The sequence below is a fragment of the Rattus norvegicus genome, chromosome 9, assembly GCF_036323735.1.
Source record: "Rattus norvegicus strain BN/NHsdMcwi chromosome 9, GRCr8, whole genome shotgun sequence".
NCBI classification, from domain to species: Eukaryota; Metazoa; Chordata; class Mammalia; order Rodentia; family Muridae; genus Rattus; species Rattus norvegicus.
In genome coordinates, this window is record NC_086027.1 from 63,818,110 (window position 1) to 63,843,583 (window position 25,474).

The 25,474-nt window shown below is 43.8% G+C and overlaps 1 protein-coding gene and 1 long non-coding RNA gene across 5 annotated transcripts in view; one reads left to right on the forward strand and one right to left on the reverse strand.

The window, feature by feature from the left end:
- Positions 1-25,474, reverse strand: part of Ankrd44 (ankyrin repeat domain 44) — a 300,807-nt gene that overhangs the window by 196,917 nt on the left and 78,416 nt on the right.
- On the forward strand, positions 1,867-15,308 carry LOC108351932 (uncharacterized). The gene is made up of 2 exons (XR_001839816.3): positions 1,867-2,165; positions 2,695-15,308. It is a non-coding gene; the product is annotated as an uncharacterized LOC108351932 (long non-coding RNA).

A 25,474-nucleotide genomic window follows, 5' to 3' on the forward strand; every position in this document is an offset into this window, starting at 1 on the left:
CCAGGTGAAATCGAGGTTAAGTCCCTCAGCTCCAGAGCACTCCCACCCCACCCCACACACAAAGAACCTCTGCATATGTAAGCTCTGTTTGTCAGGCTTGACACTTGGGCCCTGGATTGAAATCATAACATTTCAAAAATATGTCCCATCCATAAAGAGAAAAGGAAAACAAAACAAGGCGGACACGCTTTGCCAAGTGCCATATTTTCATCAGGGTCTGCTGCCAACCACTTGAATCTTTTTTTTTTTAAACTCTGTCTAGTTTCAAATGGCTGGAGATCTAATCTAAACCTTAACTAAGTTAATTAAAGAGCATTGGGGAGAGAACTTTTAAAGAGAACTGGGACCTCGAGATGGCCCCGCAGATAAAGACACTCGCCAAGAAGCCTGCTGCTCGGAGTTCAGACCCTGGAGCCCACTTTCTGGAAGGAGAGAGCTGTCCTGAGCTGTCCTCTGACCTCATGTACACACCGCAGCACACGGGTGCATGCACACATAAACCAACATAACTTTTAAAAACCTACTTAAGGAAGAACACAGTGGACCCAAGACAACAACAGTATTACAGAATGTTTAAATCATCATACACTTACTGAAACAAAAAGAACAATGATAAATAATTCTCTAAGTTCCTGTTTTACAATTTTGTTTAGAGGCTTTATTTCCTGTTTTGCTGACATTCTTTCTCCGACTGTACATTACAGCATATTAAATCACATTTCAAATATGGTGATTTGATCGTGTTAATCAATGCGAGCCATTTCAGAGATCTTTGTGGCAGGGGTGGGGGAGACCTTAAAGATGACGTTAAGAGTTATAGAACACTCAGTAAAACGTCTTCGTTCAGAGACATAAAACAGAATGTGACTTTTGTTAATAACTAATATACCTCTCCCTTATCATAAGGGATAATACATTTTAAATTCCTCCCTTATAAAAAAATGTATGCCCTAAAATGACCTATCACCGTGGCATGCTTTCCTCATGGCGGCCACTCTAGCAGTTATAATTGTGTCAGCCTCAGAAGCGAGAAGATGAATAAGGCAACTTGAGTTGCACTAAATACAAGATCAGCATGCAGACACAAAACCCACCCCTTAGGACCGAATCAATCTTGACACCTGGGGAGGGTGTGAGATACAAGCACCACCACTGGACAACGTAGACTGACCTCGTCAAATTAAGTCACTCATGGTTCTGGAAAACTCCAAACTGAGCTTGTCTGAAATCTATTGTAATCTGAACTCTTTCAAAGTAGCAGCAAGCCAATTTTTACACAAGCATCCCTTCCCAAAGCTTACTGTGAGTTTCTCTTGAGCCTTGTCCTTCTTGTCTGTGGATTTCTCTTTGATCTCCATGAGCACTTTGTGGAAGGGAGATTTAAGAGTTCAGCTCTCAATGTCTCCACAGATGGAGGACTAGGGACATTTGCAAACTGCTATGCCACCCTGGTGTCCTGACCACTCTCAAATCTGTAGCCTGGATCAGTCTACCTGCAATGACAGGAAGAAGCCCTGCTACCCACAAAGCCAGGAACATCACTAAGTACCCGAACCTAAGGCTCCCCTCCGTGTAGTCTTCTGGGAAGCATCTTTGGCTTCTCCAGCCCAAATCATGGCAAGGGCATTCATTGATGGATGCCTAAGGGAAATGATAAGACAGCAGGAAGAGAGAGGAGCCTGCGGGGCTGGGAAACAGTGATATGGGAAATGGGAACTCTTACAGAAGCAGACAGGCCTATCTGACTTCCTTTCAAAGACACTGGCTCAGTTCATATTTACTTCGTTTCTCTAACTACTACCCACCCAGCTCCTGATAAGGGATGTTTTCTAAACATTACTCAAGTGCATTCAGACAGCCATACTCAGTCCCGGTCCATAGTGATTTACTAAGCATAAGGAATTTATCATCCTTCCCTTAAGGGGAGCTCTAAGGTGTAACAGGAAAGCACACAGCATACGCAGCACGAATGAGGGAGACTGTGTCCGGCTCTCTGAAAGACGCCTTTGAAGTAAAGACTGGAAGTTGGTGAGGGTTTAAAAAGACAGGGTGTCAATGGTAAGAGAACAAGCGCCTTCACATTTTGAAGGTTTGAGCGGACAGAACGAGTAGAAGTTTTCTCCATGGAACATGGGTGAAAGGATGGAGGGAAAGAAGCCAATTGGGTAAGGTCACAGAAGTCCTTTGGTGCCTACCTAATAAATTTGGACTCTCTTCCGTAGAATCGGGGAGCTGTAATCTAAAACAGATGCGGGGGGGGGGTGACTTAAGAACTGTGTTTTAGGGGCTGGAGAGACCGCTCGGTGAGAACGACTGCAGCTCTCGTAGAGGACCCACATTTGAGTCCCAGCTCCTTCACCAGAGATTCACAGTTGCCTATACTCCAGCTCCAGGGAACCAGCACCCTTTTCTGGGATCCATGGGCACTGTGTGAACACTGCCCATACATTCAAGCAGCTGCATGCACAAACACATAAATAAAAACAAAGTATCCGCTTAAAAAGAAAAGAAGAATTGTACTTTAGAGCCAGGCATGAAATAGCGCACACCTACAATCTCAGCACTTGGAAAGTAAAGCAAAGGGTTGGGAGTTCAAAGCTACCCTCAGCTACATAAATAAGTTTGAGGTCAGATGGGGCTACACGAGACCCTGTCTTAAAATACTTTGTTTTTTGTTTTTGTTTTTGTCTACAGATCTAAAGGGTGCGTGGGCTCTCCACGCCTTTAGAGTGGTATGAGCAGCCCACGCAGTTGGAGTTGACTGAAGACTCCCAGCCCCGGCATCCGCAAGAGGTTGGTGGAGGAGTGCAGTAGAGCTGTGAACCTCTATGCTGGGGAGAGCCAGTCGCTAGCTGCGCTGTGCTCATCTGAGACCGGAAGCTGCTGGGCCTCTGAAGGTACCACATCCCACATCTGCAGGATTTGTTACTCCTCTGCAGCACAACCACGGAAACACAGCCTGGTGCTGTCGGTTTGACTAATGCTTGCTCAGTCCGGGTCTGAATGACAGAGGAGGATCTCCTCGTGCTATGATCTAAGTGAACAATGACAACAGTGAATGTACGGTATCTTTCTCTGTGCTTAGTTCCCAACTCAGAACTTAGAGGATGACAGAATACCTGGGTTTTTTGCAATCGTGAAGTTTCAAAACCAGAAAAACTGATGAAAAGGGGGCATCAGAGCCTTATGCATCATCTCTTTGTCCTGTGTTTGTTAGATTACATCTTAAGTAATTTGTTATTTCAACAATACAAGGACATGTCAAGAAAACCTTGATAACTGTTCCTACCACCCAGGATAATAGGCTAATTATCAAATTATACTCTTTGACACACTTCCTGGATACAGCTGGTGTAACAAAAATACCAATACATATGATATTGAGCTATCTCTAAAATGTGCTTTTACTATGCCCCTCTCTTAAAACCTGTGACAACAACAGCTGTCGCTCATTTTTCAAACACATTTCCCTTTCCTTTGTGTGCTCTGGCCCACTTCTAGGTCTTGTGCAAGTGATGCCCCCTCCCCGGGCTGACTACTCTGCTACCCTGGTCAGTTAGACAAGGCTTCTGGGATGGCTGACAGAGGAGACCCTCTGAGCTCTCTGCAGTCTGTCTCGGTCCCTGGCAGCTCTTGCCTCAGAGAGCACTGTGGAGAACTCTGGAGTTCTGTCTTGCACATTTGCATTGTCTACACAGGGCAGCCTTATTTCCCCAGCTCTATTTGGCATTCTCTGAGGAATGGATTATAATATGCATTTCTTTTGTGTATTTTATAAAAATAGCATACCATAGGCATGCGTAAAATGCGTTTAGCTCTGTGGCGCTTCTCTGTGTAATGCATGGCCAGGCTATGTTACAATATATCTGTATCCTAGAACAATATATTGCTATAAAGAAATAATAGCTAACCTGGGAGGTAACCTCAGAAATTATCCAGTCAACATGCAATACTCTGGCACCTTAAAATATATACTAGTTATAGTATAGGTTGGTCTTTTGAGATCATGGCCCCATTTTTCTGACTCAGGAGGATTTGGCTGTCTCCCTAGCACCAGGGATAGAAATACACTTGGCCAAGGCAGTTAAGCCAAGGATGAGATAGAAATGGCCTGCCCAGACATGTGGGGGCCTGTTCCCACTTGGAACTATCTCTGAATACATTTGGCACTGCGTGACGATATTCTGTTTTTTGAATCATAACCAATCAAGAATGTGGAAACAAGGCCAGGAGAGAAATGGCAAGAAACTATCCAAGCACCTAGAGACCTGGGTTTGAGCTAACCTCATCCACTCAGATGTTAGGTAGCTAAGGGCAAGTCACATGGCTAGATTCCTCACTAGAAAACATGGGTTCAAAATGACTAACTCACCCAAAGTGAGAAGCAAGGAATATCTGATTTTATGAGGAAAACTATCCCATGAGGAGGTCTTGGTGAGAGAAGCTCACACTGACAGGACAGCGGATCCCTGGCCTGCCAGCCCAGAAAGCAGAAGAACCTTTGTGTTTGGAGCTGGTCACAGCAAAGTAGTGGACCAGTTGTGCATAGTTCTAAAACACCTCTTTTTTCTTTCTTTTTTTCAAGACCTAAATAACTACAGAAGAGTTCTAGCTAACAGTTTGGTTAAATTCCCTACCACCTAGTAAGCTCCGTGAAGTGAAATCTTAGATCAGTACTTTGAGAAGCCCAAGTGATATATCTGTGTACATGGGATGTGGGGTCTGATCCTTTTGTGAATATCTCACAAAAGTTACACCTTTAACTCTGAGTACCACTTCAAAGGGAGGATTAATTTTTACTTCAGATTGTTCATGGCAACACTACTGGTAATAGCAGAACTGTCAAAGCTGACCGCGTTATTAAATAACCAGAACATAAAACAGAAACAAAACAGACAGAATGACCAACAGCACATGAAAAGGCCCATCAATCATTGGGTAGCAGAGAAGGTAAAATGATGAGATACTACTAAACATTAATGGCTAAAATAAAAGGAAGAAACAGTAGACAGACAGAATGCAAATAAAGGTGAGTGTGTGAGAAAACAGGTGTATCACTGATTGGGCCTAAAAACATTGTAGCTGCTGTAGATAAGAGCTAGATAGTCCCTCCAGCGGTTAAACACAGAATTATCGATGGGACCAGGAAATTCCACTCCTATATAACCCAAGGAATTGAAAACCAGTACTCAAACAGAAACATGTGCGTGTATGTTCACAGCAACAATATACACTGTAGCAAAGAAGCAGAAACAGCTAAGAGGTAGGAGTCCATCAATGTCAGTGGATGAATAAATAAGCAAACAGCGTAGACAAATGATAGAATACTTCTCAGCCATAAGAGAAAATACAGCATATAATGTTAGAGATGACAGCGCGAGTGAGCTTTCAATATGTTATACTAAATAAAAGGAGCGAGACACAAAGCAGCTACATTGTTGCCAGATTTCATTTATAGGAAATGCTCAAACCAGGCAAACCCACAGCAAAAAAAAAAAAAAAAAAAAAAAAAAAAAAAAAGTTGTTCCACGGTTGCTAGGGGTTAGGAGTAAGAGGAAGGGGAAGTGGCTGTTTAACGATACAGAGCTTCCTTCTAAGGTGACGAAATGCTTTGGAAGCAGATAGTGATAACAGCCGAAGGAGCTTAAATGACACTGTGCACTGCACTTAAAGCTGTCAAAATGGCGTGCAAGGTGTGTTTTGCCATACTATAAAAACACGACAGTGCCTAACAGTGTGAGCACAGCTTCCTATCAAAGAAGGATGCACAGAGAGCAGGGTTAAAAGAGCTCTATTGACTGGCTGAGCAGACACACTGTGACTCTTTCTTCTCCTGTCACTCCTTGCATGTGCACACATGTCCACACCAGGGGTCGAAGTCAGGTGTCTTCCTCAGTCACTCTCCTCCACATTTGTTAAGGGCAGGGTGTCTCACTAAACCAAGAAGTCACCAACTGAGCTAGCCTGGGTCCAGGGACCACCTGTCTCCACCCTTCCCACAGCCCAGTGCTGAGGTTAGAGCTAGATGCTACCCTGCGACCCCAAAGGCTTTATGTGGGTGTGGGATCAAACTTCCTGCTGTGAGGCTGGCACTCAACCCAGTGAGCCATCTCCCCAGGCCCATAATACCATTTTTATTACAAAATATTTTTATACTATAAACTGAAACAACAATTTCAGAAGATATGACTTCCTGACACTCTGGAGCTCAGCCAGACAAGATAAAGAGAATAAATAATGAGGAATCTAAAACCACAGGGCAAGAGGAAGTCAGCAGCACACCCTGCTAGCCGTAGAGGCTGAGGCTACAGTAGCTGGAGGAAGCCCATCCTGCCCAAAGTTGGGGTTGTGGCCCTAAAGCTGCAGACTCGTCAGTAAAATGCCCCAATTTTTACAAAGTTGGAAATTTATTCAATATGTTTCAAACACTACAGGCCAAACAAAACACATCTTTAGACCAGATGTAGGCCACAGACGCCAGTTGGTAAATTCTAGTTCATAGAAAAAGAGTGTTTACCCTGGTGGGGGAAAGGGAGTGCTTTGAAAAAAACTATAGTTAAGCTCTCAGAAAGGGGATAAAGTGGCCGAGTGGGAGGCTGGGAGGGGAGGATTTTCCCTCTAGGAGGTCAAACAGGACACAGCATATAGGGGTGTGGTTTCTAATGACAGAGCAGGTGTTCATCAGCAAAGGAGACGGAGGATACAGTGGCTGCAGTCCTTGCGGTGATCCAAAAAAGTCTAAAAACCAGGATTCCCGCTTTGGGTTGGAAGGTGGGTCAGACCTACGGCTCTCCTGGACTCCCAGACCTGAAATGACTTTAAACAGTGTCTTCCTGCTGGCACTCACGCTCTGACACAGGAGACCTTGGGGACCCAACCCAGGGGTTTTCTCGCCCACCATGGCAGTTAAAGGAGACAGAAAAGGACTGAGGGAAGAATGGGTCCCCAGAACCCATCACAGGCTGAGCTTTATAAGTGTCTACCCTATCTGACTGAAGTCCCCACAGCTCCCGGGATGCGTGACACAGTGCCACCGTCTACAGGTGTGCGTGTGAGGACCTCACGGTCAGGTTTTCCAAACAGCCTCAAAAGCACTCTCACAGTTTAAGTTTTGATTTTGTGTCAGATTACATTAATAACTAGATTTGCCACATGTACCGCACAGGCCTACCATGCCTGGTAGCAAGGTCAGCACAATCAGAAGTCTCTAACCTGGTTCCTCAGGGGAAACTGAGACTGTGAGTTTAAGGGTAGCCCAAAGTGTCTGCCATGAAGATCTTTTATGAAGGTCTTTTTGTCCCCATATCTCATGGGTGTTCCCCTGAACCGCAGTCTTCTTCCTACCCATTCAAACAACATGACACTAATGCCTCGATGTGCCAGTGTGCTAGGTGTGTTACCAGGACAGTCCCCAGCCTCTGCCATCTAAGGAAGGGGAACAGAAGCAAACAACGACATCTCCAGGCGAGGGTGAGGGTGTCAAAAAAAGAGGGTCTCCAACCCAACTGTGTCAGGGAGTAAGGGCTTCCAGATAAGCTTTTGTTAAACTGAGACCCTAACTGACAGGGGATGGATATAGGACTCCAGGCTAAAGGGGGAACAGTGGTCAGAGGGACCTTAACACACAGGGAGACACAATCGGGCCAGGATTGCTGGGCACAGGGTGTCATGAGGTAAGTGACAAAGCGAGAGTCAGCTAGAAAGACAGGGCAAAGCCGAGGCGCCTCACTTGTGCTATGCTAAGTCTTTGTCACTTCTTTCTCAAACAATCGGGAAGTGTGAATGTAAGGTTTAGCCCAAAGGAGTGATATACTCAAGCTCCCAGGGTAGAACAGACCAGTCAAGTATGAAAATAAACCAGCAAAACAGGACTTCATGCAAGGAGACCACATGCAGACTGCTGTGGCAGTAAGTCAGTCACAATGTGGTGACAATCCACTCGGTGACAATCCACTCCAAAGCGGTAGCAGGAAGATGCTAGCCAGCAGCCATGGCTCATGCCCACCCTCTGAGTGATGCTGTAGGATTACAGCCCTTTCTATGAACACTCAGGCTAGACACACAGGACTGCCGAAAGCAGACACCATGGAACCTGCGCTATTAGTCCTCGGCCAAGCAGTAGGTATCCAGAAAAGGAATTTCGGAACTATTAAATAACAGACAGACCGTCCACTGGTTGATTGTGTTTATTCATAATGAAGAGAGGATTTGGCTCCTCCATCAGCCATTCTCGAAGAATCATTAAGCATCAGGACCAATTAATAAGGTCATCGGTACTTCAGAATTGTGTTCCTAAAATCCATCATCTAAGATTATATGCTCATCCTGCTTCCTTCAAGGAAATTAAGAAGAACCTGCCTTCATCCTAATCCATCATCCTCAAGTAAAAATACCTGTTTTTAAGTAGAGGTGGAAATTAAACTAATAAACTAGAAAATACCAAAAACTTATTAAATGTGGCCTTGTGCTGAATCAAATGGAAATTCTCTACTAGGGACAGTAACTAGGAGTTATTGGAACAAGTTTACCTAGAAGATGGTCTATAACAGGCAACTAGGAAACCAGGGCTCCGAGGCAGGCAGGGGTGTGTGAAGACTGCCTTTATCTCCACAGACTGGACCTAGTTAGTGTGCATCCTGACTCCTGGCATGTCCGGGTGTCCTTACCAGTTCTTGTTGTCCACATTGCTGTTAAGCATTCCTGCCATTCCTCCACCCCACCCCAGTGTGACAGCCACCCTCCTTAAGCAGCTGTGCCTGCCACAGCATGCTGAGCTGCTTCTCCCTTAGAAGGGACTGCTATTTTTGTGACCCTCCTCAGATGACTCTTCCGACCTTTTATCATTCCAGAATCAAAGCAGCTAGGAAGAGAGAGAGTGCATTAAATGAAACAGCCTCCATCCGTGTCCATATCTCTCCTGGAACACTGCCCTGAGCACATCAGCTCAAATCCTTGTCAGGGATCTGAAATCACAGGAAATGCCCTCTGTGGCGGAGCCATCTTTCCTGAATATACTCATTGCTTTCTTCAAGGTATATACGTTACAGATGCTCAAAGACATATGAGATTTGTTAATTATTTTCAGATATCTTCTAACTAACTTCGCAGGAAAAAAATCTCAGAACCAAAGTGGGAGCTCAGGCTGTCCACAGGTGCCCTCCAGGTGAGTGCTTGCTGTTAGGGGACAGCCACATACTCCAAGCACCAAGGAGAGACCTAAGGGAAGGTTGTCTTCTCCTTCATTCTGGGAAGAGTGAGCAATTCATCCTCCACCACCCCCTTCTGCCCACACCCATGAAAGTGGGCGTAAATACATTTCAATCTCCAAATATGGGACTCAATTACTAGTAGGGGGTGGGTAATCAGGTAAAGCTAAGCCAGGCCTCCCATGGGGCACCTGACTTCACTGATAGTTCTCATCCAATGCTTTTGAGTAGGTTATAACAGTAACCTTGGAGTATAGTAATCCCAAACCCCATGAAAGTGACCCACTTTGTCTGAGCTATTTGCCTGCCTCTCTCTGGACAAGGTGTGAGTCATCAGTTCGGCTATGTAAAAAAATAGGCACTTAGAATAAAGGCAACATAGACTTAACAGCCAATGCTCTTAGAGGCTCCAGGCTGCTCAAGTAAGTTGTCCATTTTCGTGCTGTGGCTGACTCACATGCTTTTCAGACATGAAAAACAAAGATGATCTGGGCAGTTTTTCAATGAGCCACATCTTTATAAGACCCCAAGTCTGATTGTACCAAAACTCATTTCTTATGCAAATATATGCCCCCAGAATAGAATAAATCTGAAACAACAGACAACCAAAGCAAAAAAAAAACAAAACAAAACAAAACAAAACAAAACTCTAGCAGGTGTCACACTTCAGGTAAACCATTCTCCAAAGCTGGCTGGAATGGACCTTATGGATTCCCCAGCTGCTCTTGAGTGGGAGAGCATGTGAGCAGAGCCATGATAGTGGCTGGAGAGAGGCTTAACCAATACCCAGCTGAGTCAGGTCAGAAACTGAGGCTGGACGTGGAGTGAGAGGCTGAAGGGCAAGCATGTCCCCACCACCATTGAGGAAGCAGTAAATATTCAGGGTGGAGTCTGGCGAGAGCAGCATTGCAGGGAGAACGGGTCTGTGAGTTCATCCCACCCCTTCCATCCCGCCACCACTGTGACCTCTAATGTGCCCTGGACTAAAGAGACATATAGGGTTCCGTGAACTCCTTACCCTTTCTCAGAGACCATTCCTTGCATCCCACCCCTCCCATGTGGCTAGGGTCAGCCATTCTCTAGGTACCTTCTCCTGACCCCAAGGCCAGTCATTTTGTGGTTCTTACAGACACTGGGTCCTCTCTCTCTTCTTGTATTTACTTCACCTGAGCTATGGTTTGTGATGACAAGAGAGCCAGTGAGCACACAAGTCACTTAGTCACTTTCTCTTCCATACAGGTCTGTGAACGGCACGCCAGTGAGAGAAATTAGTAATCCAAAGTAAGCTCTCCCCTGAGACTGATTTTCATAACACAATCCTCAAAGAGGCCATCTTTATCATACAGCCTAATTTAAACCCCAAATAAGGGGGGCAGACAGGGTTTGTACAAAAACTCATTTCCCACAGATTTAATGATTGCCTAGTCAGTCTATTGCTGCTTAGACAGAACTCCCAAGTTTCCCGCCCTGGTGTCTACCACTGTATCCCTAGTGCCCAGCACAGAGCATGTCCTCAATAATTCCATAGTCATAATTCATTTTAACTCATTCATGTTCATTCGAAATAGCACACTTGATCACTCTGCCTCTTCTACTCTAGTTTGTAACACATGATCAATCAATAAGATCATCTCACAGAAAAATATCCACAGAGGTAAATATTCTATAATCCAGTGATGACCGTGTTTTATATCATACATGATTTGGCGCCAAAGAATTCAATTCCTCTATAAGAGAGGAAGATGAGCATGCATACCTCCAAGAAGCAGTCAATGGCCACATGCTCCAGAGTGAAAGAAAAATGGATATTCAACTCCACAGATCCACTGGTCTCAATCTCAGTACAGGAGGAGCACACTACATAGAGCTTAAAGGATTCTGGATGTTCAAAGGCATATTTCATAGAAGTTGATCCCTAAATGCAAGCTATCTATTTATCTGGTGCTCAAAGAAGTAGCAATCGGTTTTAACTCTAGAGGCAAAACTGGCTGTGTTAGCCTCAAGAAGACAGAGTGGGTAGGCTGCCAAGTTGAACCCTCACCGGGGGATTTTTTTAAGGTCGCTCTGAATCTACAAGCTGTACGCATTTTGTAAGGGGCAGAAACACTGCCACTCACTCAGCAAGCAGCCAGCCCTCTTCACAGCCTCATGCACCACCTAAAACGGGGTTGGACGTTAAGGAGACCTCTGGAGGACAGCATTGTTCATCTGCTTACAGGAGTGCCCTGCAAAAGAAGTGTGCAACACAGATAGCAGTATTTTTTGCTCCAGCACGGGGTCAGGTTCCAGCACACCATCTTCCAGTCGCTTTCCTGGTTTTTCTAAGAGCAACCAAACTATCCACGAGGTGATTATTCCAGACAGCCCACTCAAAATGTTTTTGACCTTTCTTTTTCTAAATGGTTTCAACACCTTATTTCGAGACCTCTATTAAATATATTAAGCATATTTAACCTTAGCTAAAATAAATCCACCTAATTAGACGATAAAAAAGGAACAGCTCATTAGCAGAGAATGGGTAAACATTTTCTCCACTCCAGCTAAGCACTGCTTACAGTACTCTATGATGTTATCATAATGCCACTGTCAGCCTTTTGTGCTAAGCATAAAAATGTCACTGAACAACTAACACGACTGGACCTGTCTCTTCCAGATTGACTCTCACTATCTGGCCAATGTAAGCCAAGAGTGTTTTCATCACCAAGGCAACTCTAACGCCTTTAATGGCCTGGCTTACTAGACATTTTGAGTGAACAACCTTAGAGTTCTTTCTCTTTCTTTTCTTTTTTAGAATAGTATATATCCCAACTACGCTGACTCCAAGAGATGTATGTATTTACAACATTAAGAATACAGACTATTTTATGCTAGGTTTCTTTGATGCTTTGGGAAATTTAGGATCACATTAAGCAATCGAGTCACTTCAGAGGCAAGAGTCAAAGCCCAGGCAGAGGGGTGCTGGCTGTGCCCTCCCATGAGCTATGCCCGTCTCCATGCTGTTCCCATCACTCCATGGGCAGTTACCATACAGAACAATTTGCTGTGAGCTCAAGGCTTTCTGTCTAAGGTTTATTGGATGACAGCTATTTTAGGAAAAAACAAAAACAAAAACAAACAAACAAACAAAAAACAAGAAGCTTCTTATGTCCAATCTCATGGAGATAATGAAAATAGAAATGGAATTGTCTGCATTTATTTCAAATATCACTTTAAGCTGGATGTGGAAACAGGCCCATAACACCAACACTCTAGAGGCTGAGGCAGGAAGATCAACGTGGTTCAAGGCCAAGGCCAATGTAGGTTTTAAGACCGTATCTCAAAACAAGATTTTTTTTTTTTTAAGAATGTCACATCAACACATTTTTAAAGACTTGGAGAAATACACATGTAATATTAAATGACAAAAAAGAGAACCTGAAAACCATATCCAAGGCCTATCATAATATCTAACACATTTGAATTATTTAGATAAACTAAAATATATGTTAACTAATATATACACGAGAGAAGAACTCTATATATTAAGTAAATATATAAATGATTCTGAAGGACATTTAAGAGGAAAAGTACCAAATCAACACTTATCTCCTAGTCATTGGATTATAAGCGAATTCTTTTCTGTTTTGTATTTTCTTCATCTGTATATTCCACACTTTACAGTTTATCTATCTTCCTCTGAAACAGTTGGGAGATAAAAAAAGGAACGTAAAAAGGAAATGCACAATCAGCCATTGGAGTTAAGCTGCTTCTTAGCTAGGATTTTCAAAGCAAAGTGAGAATCCCCAACAGCTCAGGCAGAGGCAAGGCCCCCTGCAGGTCACAGACTCCCCTCCTGCTGGGTCAAAGTGGAATTGTGGGCTAGAAGCATTCACAGCTAAGCTGGAAACGCATGCTCTTTGTAGCTGCTGCCTCAGTGCAGCTCCCTGAGCTGGGCTGACACATTAAGCCTAAGGGGGAAAACCACCATTTTTATTTCACTCTGTGAAGAACATTAAAAAAATAAACAGCCAATGTTTTCACCAGAAGTTTTTGTTGTAGTTTGATCCTTGCCCTTTACGTTGCACGAAGAGAAGACTATTTCGAATGCTCACTTGCTAACGTTCAGCAGCTGAAGATTTTGAGAGCATGAAGTCCTTACGCGCAAGTGTCATCAGACATTCACAGTACCTCAACTGAACACTGGAAAGGGAAGCGTGTGAAGGCACAAGTTCTGTGTGTCCCATGTATCCACTCCTGAAACCATGGATTAGAGAAAAAAAAAATCTTGAGTAATGGAGGATGGTCTTGAATGGCTTCAATTAGCTGAGAGAAAGGTTTCTGGCTGAACGCCATATGTTGCCAATGAGAAAGCTATGCACTCCAGGTTGGCCCCCGTATCTGAAAGAAATATCTGGTACTTCAAAAGATATACATCTAAATACTGTCACTAAGTAGCCATTTAATTAAAACTAATGTCTCAGCATAAATCCTGGAGGCCCAAGGGGGATAGTTTTAGAAATCAACCTGCAATTAAGACTTTGGGGCTAATTATGTGGCAACAGAGGCCCAGGGAGGAGGCACACTGGTGCTCAGTAAAGCCTTCAACTCTGGTGGCAGAATTTATGACGCCGTTTCCTCCTTGCTGTCTTCCAATTTGTATTCAGTGTCACAGCTCTGATTAACAGCTGCATCTGCAGCTCTCACCAGGCAAGCAGTGAGGCAGAAAGAACCCAAAGGTTAAAATCAAACAGATCCAGGTTCAAGGGTGGACCCTCCTCCCTGTTGGTGCCTGACTTGTTTAAACCAGAAGGAAATACCAACCCCATGGGTGAGCCACTGCAATCAGGACAGCTCTGAGTGAGAAAACAGGCTCTAAAGTCCTTGTGTCTGCTACGGCTTCCAAATGCACTGCCTCCTCTGAAAATTCTCATGAGAGCCATAGCTGTAGTCAAGAGAGCAGACAAGTTGCCTCTCACCTTAAAAGTCTCTAATGAGAAAAGTACTGCTCACCCCCACATTGCAGTCTCCCTGGAAATTTAAGCTGTGTCTGGATCTCTAGGTGAACCAACCGTGTAGCATTCTGCTGTCACCACAGAAAAGAAAATCTGTGAGTCTTCCATTCATCTACCTCTCTCGGTCTCAGGTGTGTTCCCTCCTAAATACCTGTGATTCGGACACGCCTGTTCTTGACTGCCTTTGGCACTTAGGTAGGCACAGAACCCAGAGTCTTTTTCTAGGCACTGACTAAATATTAAGGGAGCATGGGTTATTGTGTGGAGAAAGCTACACGTCACCATCTCCCTCTTCTCAGATCTGGAAGGCAGTAGACTTCTCAACTCTGCCTTGAAATGACATGAAATGCAAGGCAGCCCTCAGCTGGCTTTGTAAGCAAGCACCCAGATATAAAACCCAGCCAGTCAACATCACTCCTCTAGCCACAGAGGAAGAGGGCAGACAACTTCTTACCACCCCAAATAGGACTGAGCGCCTTAGAGGCAAATGGCCCCAGCAGAATCATCAGTACTCCATATCATAAAAATATAAAAGCTTCCTATAAACTCAAGAGGAGCTTTAGGCCATTTTCCCATTACTGTGTGCCTAAGCAGCCTGGTTTTGCTAGAAAACACTATCATTTAATTTACTTTCCACTTCTTCTCTTGATCTAATAACCTCCGCATTATTAGACATTCCAAGAAGATCACAATGGCCTCCCACACGCTGGCTGGCTCTTGAGCTTCGGCCAGTTGAATCCCTAAAGGAGACAAAGAAAGATCCAGGGTATCCAATATAACACAAATACCAACAGGGGTCGTGTAAACTAGCGTCAGCGCTGAGACTCAAAAGCCATCCAGCCACTGGCATTTACACTAAGGTAGAAAGATCCTAACCACTGCACCAACCCCGCAATGCTTGAATAAGAGAGAGACGAGCTACTATGATTTAACAGACGCTCCTGCAAGGACAGCAGACCAGCCCCTGGGTCCCACATCCCTTGAAATCACCAGGTAAAACCGTTCAAAAATTAAGTGACGTGAAGATGGCAGGGTACCCAGTCCAAAAGAAGGTGCTTTCCACTTTTGTGGAAAGCCACAATGGTTCTGAATCACTCACGTCTCTCCTCCCCAAGGTGCCCCCCTGACCTTTCTGGCCTGTGGGGTATGAAAGTACACCAGGGTTTTAGCAACTATGGGTCCAGTTTTCTCATCTGCTAGATGAATGGGTTGGGAGGCACATTCTGTTATTCTTCTTCTTCTTTCCAGATCCAAAAGCCCACAGTTCAGCTCAGAAGACACAACTCCTACAAAGTTTCCAAAAACATTTGAGCAATTGGTCCCAAGGGAACTCACTTTTAGCAACAAAGGCCTCCACTCCTGGCTGAAAATATCCGTCCCTTCTGCTTCCTATTGCTGATGAAATAAGACGGGCAGGGACCCGAGGTCTTGAGTACAGACATGAGGCTGTCCAGTCAAAGCATTCGAATGAGAGGAAGAGCTAACATCTGAATAGGGTGAGCCATCACACCGACAGGAGGAGGAGCCTCCTTAAAAACCAGCAAAGAGCAGAATATTTTCTGCTAACCAAAAGACCAGCCATGACATTCACACAGAAATACTGAGAACTGTCTATGAGACGATCTTTCAGCCATGTTTCTCAGAGCAATTGCTGTGACCCACAGGCCCCTCTGACGTGTCTGGTACTGCAGGAACTTGTTTCTGTTCCCAGGTACCTCTTCCGGCCCTTCCGTACAGTGGCCCTCTGTGTATGAATAGTTCCACATCTTTAGATTCAAGCGGCTGACCAGCAAAACCCTGCTAATGTTATATCTGAGGTGAACATGCAGATCCTTCCTACCTTTAGTCCCACGGTGACTTAGTACAAAAGCAATATACACACCATGACATTGTGTTGAGTATTTTTTACACACAACCTAGAGAGGCTTGGGAGCGTGCAGAAGCCATACACACATGTGGTACCATGGATACAAGGGCCTTGTGTTATTATCTGGTTTTCCCCGCCAACACACCTAGGCAATCTCAGCCTTTCCTTTGAGGCTCGTTGTACAACTGCTCCCACACCAACGCCATGGTCGAAGGGCCAATTTTCCAGGCCCACAGGCATCTCACAGTCCACTCCCCACTTCCCACGGGTCTGTCATGGACTGAAGGAAGACTGCCTTTCCGGAGGTCAAGAACTGAACCCTGGAAAGCAAACAACTGAGATAAGTAGGAATAGGGCAGAAGTGGAGAGGACTGAAGCCTCCTTAGGCTTCCCGGAGTGCAGAGAGGGAATGGGAGTTGAAACTGCATTATCACAACATTTTAGGGTCTAGGGAGATAACTCAGTTGATAGCATGCTCGCTGTGTGAGCATAAGGGCCTGAGTTTCGTCCCCAGCGTTCACATCAAAAAGCCAGGTGTGAGGGGACACTTAGAATCCCAGTGCTAGGGGGTAGCAATCCCTGTGTGGGAGGGCAACACCTGGCTAGCCAGCATAGCTGAGTCAGCAAATTCTAGGCTGAGCAATCCAGTCTTAACAGAGTAGACAGCACCTGAGATCAATACCCGAGTTTGATATGCACCTGGACACACACACATATGCATACACATAAAAGTAATCAATGGGCAGCAATCTAAGTACACCGTACACTCCCAGTGTTGGGCAACGGCCTCTACCATCCACCCCCAGGTGTGTGAGATTTCTGCCATTTGTATCCAAAAAATAAATTCTGACTCAAAATAAATAAATAAATAAATGTGTGGCATACATTAACAGATATAAAGAATTCAAAAGGATCTGGTTCAAAAACAATAAACAAAGCAAAACACTCAGCCCCTGAAAACAGCCACAACCTGAATTAAGGCTCTGAAGGATTCCCCTCGTCTGAGAAGAACAGGAAAAGACAATTAGGTAAATGAACCCTTTGAATAAAAACGGTCCCCATAGGTCCAGAGGGGGTGGCACTATTAGGAGCTGTGGTTTTGATGAAGTATGTATGGCTTGCTGGACAAAGTGCGTCACTGGGGATGGACTTTGAGGTTTCAGAAGCTCCAGCCAGGCCCAGTGGTTCACTCTCTCTTCCTGCTGCCTGCTGATCCAGATGGAAAATTCTCGGCTCCTCTGGTACCATATCTGCCTTCATGCTACCATGCTTTATGCCATCATTATCACTATGATGACAATGGTGGGAAACCTCTGAACTGTAAGCCAGCCCCAATTAAATGTTTTCCTTTACAAGATTTGCCGTGATCATGGTGTCTCTTCACAGCAATAAAACCCCAAGTGTGGTTGGATGGGAAATTTTTACTCGTATGTCTGAAAGAAGAGAAAGAACCTGTGCACGAAGGAAAGCCCCAGATGCATCTCGTGAGGCAGGGGCATGCCTTGGAGGATGCAAGTAATAAGGAAAGCAGACATTGGCAGTGGACACTGCACCATACCGCACTGGAGAGGTTCCTTCCTGCAAGCTTTGAGAAAGCAGCTCTGTGTGCTGAGCTTCTACAGAATAACAAACACTCAAACCGACTAAGGAATGCTCTAAGGTCACGTTTCCGTGTAGCAGGAAGGCTGGGCAATAGAACTTACCCTGGAGCCAATCTATAAAGCTTGTGTAAGAGTGAAAGAACATGCTCTCTGGACATGTGGGAGCAAAGCCAACAGTCACAGCGCCATCATTCGGGTGATGGACCCCCATTCCCTCAATGTTTTTGCTGCTTCCTTGCCACGTGTTTTATATGAATAGTATTAAGTCCCATTTCTTCAGGAATAAAGTGTTTTGTCGTTAATATGCCTAAATATTTTATTACAAATCCACATACATCCAATATAGAGTTGGCTTAGCCACAGTTATGTCCTTGGAATTAAGGGTTATTAACAGCAGGGATTTTTCCCTCATTGCTGCCTTCTTTAAGACAACAAATATGGCAAGAGATAGACTTATAGCCAAGCCATCCTAGGCGGACATTGGTAATTTGATCGGTGGCCGGAATCAGTCACAAATGCCCTCACCTTCGTAGGGAGACACCACAGCTAGGAGGTGCGCTCTTTGGTTAACTGCTGTGACAAACTCTCTGGATAATGACTCCCCACTGAAGCATTTCGTTTGCTGTAGTATCAGGCTCAGAGGCTTTGTCTTAAAAGCTCGCCTGGTAGCATACGCCAGCATGGAGCCTCACACACCAAGCAGAGTTTATTGAATGGACACTCAGGAACGTCTGGACTTAGAGGCAGACTTAGCACTGAGCGTTTGGCCATCCCTATGGTTTGAGACATATAATGCAAAGTCACTTGTGAAAAAGCAACTGGGAGGACCCGCCCTTCTCCAAATTAACATATCTTCATTATATTATTGTAACATGACCGCCCAATAAGGAAATTCTGTGTGTGTTCCCAAGTGCCCGTCCATGTGTGTCCTTGCACATGTGTAAGCAACAGGCCAGATTCAGGTATCATTCCTCCAGTGCTGCCCACCTAGATTTTGAGGCAGGGTTCCCACTGAACCAGGGCTCCTGATTGAGCTGGATCCACCTGGCTCTGCCTCTCTAGTGCTGATATTACGGCATATACCACACTTACCACACAGTTGCTGATCAGACAAGATCCCCCAGAACAAGAGACTGGTCTCCCACGGTGGTCTTTGTTAAACTGTCAGCTGCATCCTGTAGCTGCCCACCAGCATCTGCACCACGTTTATTGCCCTTTGTCCCTCTCCTTAAAAGCATCTACTGGTACCATGGAAGCAGACACATGAAGCAGAGGATTGTGGGAAGAAGGCCAATAATCTTCCAGAGCTATAGCTAACAGCACTCGGTAAAAGATTAAAAAAAAAAAAAAACTTTTTAATTTAAGAAAGACATAAAAATGGTGATTAATGAAACTAAATATTTTCTTTAGGAAACTTTTAAAATAATGAAACTTATCTAAACCTCCAGGTGCCTACAAGCTATTAGGGTTGACAGCTTTCAAGAACAACGCTCTATTCTTGCTTTCTCCTGAAAGACATAGATTCACTCCTCAGCTGGAGATGCAAGAGAAAGTGTGGGAGAAAGGGTCTCATTCCAGTACCCAGGACTGTGTGCACTGGGTTTGGTCTGGTCTAGGTTTCCTCAAGCCCCTCACAGTGCATTCTTTAATCAGAGCACTCTCCTTCAGTACTGATTTACTGTTGTTATTTTAATAAAGAAACAACACTTGTTAAATGGTCTCTGTACAGCCCTGGCTGTCCTGGAGCTCACTCTACAGACCAGGCTGGCCTCAAACTAACGGATATCCTCCTGCCTCTACCTCAAGAGTGCTGGGATTAAGGATATACACCACCACTGCCTCGCTTTATTTTCTTTTTTTATTTATTATTGTTGAGTACATGATATCTGAATATCATGCTTGTGTAGATGCCAATTCCGTGCATCTCCATTTGTTTGTACTTACTTCTGTGGTGGTGAGAATTGAAGCCGGGGCTTTGCCCAAGTTTGTCAACCACCACTCCATCACTGAGCTATATCTCTAAGCCATATCCATATTTTAAAATATTTTCTGTATCTTTATAATCATAAACATTGTAATATTAAGCCAGTTGTGATGGTTGACACCTTTAATCCCAGCAGTCTGGAGTCAGAAGCAATTGGATCTCTGTGAGTTCAAGACCAGCTTGATCTACATAGCAAGTCCAGAATTGCCAGGACTATAAAAAGAGACCTTATCTAAAAGAAAAGGATGAAGGGAGAGGAGAGGGGAGAAGCAGGAGAGGGAGGAAGAGGGAGAAGGAAAGGGAGAGCAAGAGGAGCAGAGCAGAAGAGTATAATACTGTAAAGGTTCAATAACTGCAATTATGCTATACGAACCCTTCTGAAGCTTGCCTTTTCCACTCAATACTGTTTGGGAAATTGGTTCAAGTTGATACAAACTAATTTAGTTCACTTGCTTTCATTTAGTTATAGTATTCATTGCATGAAAAATACCAAACTTGGGAAGTCCCCCACCCGCGGATCCCGGCCCGCAGCAGCTCTCTGCTCCCAGACCCGGTGAGAGAGAAACCCAACCGCCTGGTCAGGTGGGCACTCCTGAGGCTGCAGAGCGGAAGAGACCACCAACACTGCTCACCCCTGCCCACATCCCTGGCCCAAGAGGAAACTGTATAAGGCCTCTGGGCTCCCGTGGGGGAGGGCCCAGGAGCGGCAGGACCCCGCCGGACCCTGAAGGAAACAGACCGGATAAACAGTTCTCTGCACCCAAATCCCGTGGGAGGGAGAGCTAAACCTTCAGAGAGGCGGACAAGCCTGGGAAACCAGAAGAGACTGCTCCCTGCACACACATCTCGGACGCCAGAGGAAAAAGCCAAAGACCATCTGGAACCCTGGTGCACTGAAGCTCCCGGAAGGGGCGGCACAGGTCTTCCTGGTTGCTGCTGCTGCAGAGAGCCCCTGGACAGCACCCCACGAGCAAACCTGAGCCTCGGGACCACAGGTAAGACCAACTTTTCTGCTGCAAGAAAGCTGCCTGGTGAACTCAAGACACAGGCCCACAGGAACAGCTGAAGACCTGTACAGAGGAAAAACCACACGCCCGAAAGCAGAACACTGTCCCCATAACTGACTGAAAGAGAGGAAAACAGGTCTACAGCACTCCTGACACACAGGCTTATAGGACAGTCTAGCCACTGTCAGAAACAGCAGAACAAAGTAACACTAGAGATAATCTGATGGCGAGAGGCAAGCGCAGGAACCCAAGCAACAGAAACCAAGACTACATGCCATCATCGGAGCCCAATTCTCCCACCAAAACAAACATGGAATATCCAAACACACCAGAAAAGCAAGATCTAGTTTCAAAATCATATTTGATCATGATGCTGGAGGACTTCAAGAAAGACATGAACACACTTAGGGAAGCACAGGAAAACATTAATAAACAAGTAAAAGCCTACAGAGAGGAATCGCAAAAATCCCTGAAAGAATTCCAGGAAAACACAATCAAACAGTTGAAGGAATTAAAAATGGAAATAGAAGCAATCAAGAACACATGGAAACAACCCTGGATATAGAAAACCAAAAGAAGAGACAAGGAGCTGTAGATACAAGCTTCACCAACAGAATACAAGAGATGGAAGAGAGAATCTCAGGAGCAGAAGATTCCATAGAAATCATTGACTCAACTGTCAAAGATAATGTAAAGCGGAAAAAGCTACTGGTCCAAAACATACAGGAAATCCAGGACTCAATGAGAAGATCAAACCTAAGGATAATAGGTATAGAAGAGAGTGAAGACTCCCAGCTCAAAGGACCAGTAAATATCTTCAACAAAATCATAGAAGAAAACTTCCCTAACCTAAAAAAAGAGATACCCATAGACATACAAGAAGCCTACAGAACTCCAAATAGATTGGACCAGAAAAGAAACACCTCCCGTCACATAATTGTCAAAACACCAAACGCACAAAATAAAGAAAGAATATTAAAAGCAGTAAGGGAAAAAGGTCAAGTAACATATAAAGGCAGACCTATCAAAATCACACCAGACTTCTCGCCAGAAACTATGAAGGCCAGAAGATCCTGGACTGATGTCATACAGACACTAAGAGAACACAAATGCCAGCCCAGGTTACTGTATCCAGCAAAACTCTCAATTAACATTGATGGAGAAACCAAGATATTCCATGACAAAACCAAATTTACACAATATCTTTCTACAAATCCAGCACTACAAAGGATAATAAATGGTAAAGCCCAACATAAGGAGGCAAGCTATACCCTAGAAGAAGCAAGAAACTAATCGTCTTGGCAACAAAACAAAGAGAATGAAAGCACACAAACATAACCTCACATCCAAATATGAATATAACGGGAAGCAATAATCACTATTCCTTAATATCTCTCAATATCAATGGCCTCAACTCCCCAATAAAAAGACATAGATTAACAAACTGGATACGCAACGAGGACCCTGCATTCTGCTGCCTACAGGAAACACACCTCAGAGACAAAGACAGACACTACCTCAGAGTGAAAGGCTGGAAAACAACTTTCCAAGCAAATGGTCAGAAGAAGCAAGCTGGAGTAGCCATTCTAATATCAAATAAAATCAATTTCCAACTAAAAGTCATCAAAAAAGATAAGGAAGGACACTTCATATTCATCAAAGGAAAAATCAACCAAGATGAACTCTCAATCCTAAATATCTATGCCCCAAATACAAGGGCACCTACATACGTAAAAGAAACCTTACTAAAGCTCAAAACACACATTGCACCTCACACAATAATAGTGGGAGATTTCAACACCCCACTCTCATCAATGGACAGATCATGGAAACAGAAATTAAACAGTGATGTCGACAGACTAAGAGAAGTCATGAGCCAAATGGACTTAACGGATATTTATAGAACATTCTATCCTAAAGCAAAAGGATATACCTTCTTCTCAGCTCCTCATGGTACTTTCTCCAAAATTGACCATATAATTGGTCAAAAAACGGGCCTCAACAGGTACAGAAAGATAGAAATAATCCCATGCGTGCTATCGGACCACCACGGCCTAAAACTGGTCTTCAATAACAATAAGGGAAGAATGCCCACATATACGTGGAAATTGAACAATGCTCTACTCAATGATAACCTGGTCAAGGAAGAAATAAAGAAAGAAATTAAAAACTTTTTAGAATTTAATGAAAATGAAGATACAACATACTCAAACTTATGGGACACAATGAAAGCTGTGCTAAGAGGAAAACTCATAGCGCTGAGTGCCTGCAGAAAGAAACAGGAAAGAGCATATGTCAGCAGCTTGACAGCACACCTAAAAGCTCTAGAACAAAAAGAAGCAAATACACCCAGGAGGAGTAGAAGGCAGGAAATAATCAAACTCAGAGCTGAAATCAACCAAGTAGAAACAAAAAGGACCATAGAAAGAATCAACAGAACCAAAAGTTGGTTCTTTGAGAAAATCAACAAGATAGATAAACCCTTAGCCCGACTAACGAGAGGACACAGAGAGTGTGTCCAAATTAACAAAATCAGAAATGAAAAGGGAGACATAACTACAGATTCGGAGGAAATTCAAAAAATCATCAGATCTTACTATAAAAACCTATATTCAACAAAATTTGAAAATCTTCAGGAAATGGACAATTTCCTAGACAGATACCAGGTATCGAAGTTAAATCAGGAACAGATAAACCAGTTAAACAACCCCATAACTCCTAAGGAAATAGAAGCAGTCATTAAAGGTCTCCCAACCAAAAAGAGCCCAGGTCCAGACGGGTTTAGTGCAGAATTCTATCAAACCTTCATAGAAGACCTCATACCAATATTATCCAAACTATTCCACAAAATTGAAACAGATGGAGCCCTACCGAATTCCTTCTACGAAGCCACAATTACTCTTATACCTAAACCACACAAAGACACAACAAAGAAAGAGAACTTCAGACCAATTTCCCTTATGAATATCGACGCAAAAATACTCAATAAAATTCTGGCAAACCGAATTCAAGAGCACATCAAAACAATCATCCATCATGATCAAGTAGGCTTCATCCCAGGCATGCAGGGATGGTTTAATATACGGAAAACCATCAACGTGATCCATTATATAAACAAACTGAAAGAACAGAACCACATGATCATTTCATTAGATGCTGAGAAAGCATTTGACAAAATTCAACACCCCTTCATGATAAAAGTCCTGGAAAGAATAGGAATTCAAGGCCCATACCTAAACATAGTAAAAGCCATATACAGCAAACCAGTTGCTAACATTAAACTAAATGGAGAGAAACTTGAAGCAATCCCACTAAAATCAGGGACTAGACAAGGCTGCCCACTCTCTCCCTACTTATTCAATATAGTTCTTGAAGTTCTAGCCAGAGCAATCAGACAACAAAAGGAGATCAAAGGGATACAGATCGGAAAAGAAGAGGTCAAAATATCACTATTTGCAGATGACATGATAGTATATTTAAGTGATCCCAAAAGTTCCACCAGAGAACTACTAAAGCTGATAAACAACTTCAGCAAAGTGGCTGGGTATAAAATTAACTCAAATAAATCAGTTGCCTTCCTCTATACAAAAGAGAAACAAGCCGAGAAAGAAATTAGGGAAACGACACCCTTCATAATAGACCCAAATAATATAAAGTACCTCGGTGTGACTTTAACCAAGCAAGTAAAAGATCTGTACAATAAGAACTTCAAGACACTGAGGAAAGAAATTGAAGAAGACCTCAGAAGATGGAAAGATCTCCCATGCTCATGGATTGGCAGGATTGATATAGTAAAAATGGCCATTTTACCAAAAGCAATCTACAGATTTAATGCAATCCCCATCAAAATACCAATCCAATTCTTCAAAGAGTTAGACAGAACAATTTGCAAATTCATCTGGAATAACAAAAAACCCAGGATAGCTAAAGCTATCCTCAACAATAAAAGGACTTCAGGGGGAATCACTATCCCTGAACTCAAGCAGTATTACAGAGCAATAGTGATAAAAACTGCATGGTATTGGTACAGAGACAGACAGATAGACCAATGGAATAGAATTGAAGACCCAGAAATGAACCCACACACCTATGGTCACTTGATTTTTGACAAAGGAGCCAAAACCATCCAATGGAAAAAAGATAGCATTTTCAGCAAATGGTGCTGGTTCAACTGGAGGGCAACATGTAGAAGAATGCAGATCGATCCATGCTTATCACCCTGTACAAAGCTTAAGTCCAAGTGGATCAAGGACCTCCACATCAAACCAGACACACTCAAACTAATAGAAGAAAAACTAGGGAAGCATCTGGAACACATGGGCACTGGAAAAAATTTCCTGAACAAAACACCAATGGCTTATGCTCTAAGATCAAGAATCGACAAATGGGATCTCATAAAACTGCAAAGCTTCTGTAAGGCAAAGGACACTGTGGTTAGGACAAAACGGCAACCAACAGATTGGGAAAAGATCTTTACCAATCCTACAACAGATAGAGGCCTTATATCCAAAATATACAAAGAACTCAAGAAGTTAGACCGCAGGGAAACAAATAACCCTATTAAAAAATGGGGTTCAGAGCTAAACAAAGAATTCACAGCTGAGGAATGCCGAATGGCTGAGAAACACCTAAAGAAATGTTCAACATCTTTAGTCATAAGGGAAATGCAAATCAAAACAACCCTGAGATTTCACCTCACACCAGTGCGATTGGCTAAGATCAAAAACTCAGGTGACAGCAGATGCTGGCGAGGATGTGGAGAAAGAGGAACACTCCTCCATTGTTGGTGGGATTGCAGACTGGTAAAACCATTCTGGA